Below are 1,579 nucleotides of genomic sequence, written 5' to 3'. Positions count from 1 at the left end.
CTATTTATACCTTCTAATGCTGAAATACTGGCGTCTCGTATAAATAACTCTGTCCAATTACTGTCAAAAAATGATATAATGGTCCAATTATATGTTATCACCTCTTAATCCTTGTTTATGCTGCAGGTTCTTATTGTATGAAACCTAAATGCAAGTTATTAGACCGTTATGCTGAAGATATTGCACGAAAGAAAATACACAATCACATAACTTGTCAGTGTGCATTTTCTGGCATCAATTAAATAACTAGTTAGTAGACAAAAAATGTCATGATCTAATTGATAATGTCATTTTTTTAAGCTGAAATAATAAAACAAAGTTGCACTGTTTAATAACTAGTAAAAGATTAACTTGGGATTTTAGGCTATTGGTCAGACAAATAGTAATAGTAGTAAGTGATATCATCTCACCATAAGAAGGTTCCCAGTTTTCAAACTTCCTGGTTTGCTGAGGGATTTTTGAGTGGGTTCTCATGCCTGCAAGGGTTTCCTCCTACGGTCCAAAGACATGCTTGTTGTTATGTTAATTGGTGGTTCTAAATTGGCTGGACTGTTGTGTGAGTGTGTGTGTGGTTGTCTGGCTTGTTGTGTGATATACTGCCCCCCTGCCCCAATGACAACAGGAAAAGTGTGCATCCTTATAGACAGAATAACTCCCTCCTGACCCAGAAGTAGATGGCTTTGTGAGTGAGTAGGAAATTGAAAGATTGCCTTTTTTGTTGCTATTGCTCAAAAATATATATAATAATCAAGATTGCAAATAACTGCTCATTTTAAGCAAACCTTCACATTTATAAAAGTTGCCAGATCACTATTGTTGGATTTTTGACCTTCCTTTAATATCTGAGACATTCAGCTACCAGACAGGAGGGGCATTAGATTCACATGTCATCTACAAATTAAATGAGATAAATTAGTAAGACACATTTTAGGTTTATTGGTCTGGTTAGTTTTCCTATTTTTATATCGTTTTTCTTTATGTAGAGCTGTTTCTTTTTTCCTTTTTCATTAATGCGTTAATCAGTCCTCATCTCTCATTCCTGCCCTGTTGCTTCGTTATTATATAACAGTAAAGTGAAAGTTTTTTCTGCATTTAAGATATGCTGTCTGACTCAGCTGGTTTGCGGGTTTTAACACCGCCAACCAGCTCAGTAAGCTGATGTCTTCGGGGTGTATCGGAAAAGCGCGTTGCTAATGAGTATATTTAAAAACCCAAACGATTGCAAATAACACCAAAATGGAGTTAGATTTATATGATAACAATTACTAAGAGAGGGTTTTTAGCAATGCATAGCTTCCAGAATTAATAAATATAAAATATAGGTGGATTAAAGTGCTAGTAAACGTAGTTAAGTCACGTGGTTGATTTTTAAATGAAGCTCCTGAAAGCAGCACTAGGACTGCAGCCGCCAGCGAAGCCGCTATCTGATGATGGTAGACCTGAAAGACGGATGGTCAGGGCCGTCCTCGTCTAACCTGAACATGCAAGTGTAGCTTCATTCAGCAACGGTTGCAGCGCTAAACCAGGCTACTCGACAATTTAGCCTTAGCTAGTCGCATTTTTTTTTTTAAATTAAAGC

Source organism: Diplotaxodon limnothrissa, linkage group LG20 (assembly GCF_057381915.1).
Source record: "Diplotaxodon limnothrissa isolate DT_005_m linkage group LG20, D_limnothrissa_male_GT1.1, whole genome shotgun sequence".
NCBI lineage: Eukaryota > Metazoa > Chordata > Actinopteri > Cichliformes > Cichlidae > Diplotaxodon > Diplotaxodon limnothrissa.
This window is presented reverse-complemented; position numbering follows the sequence as displayed.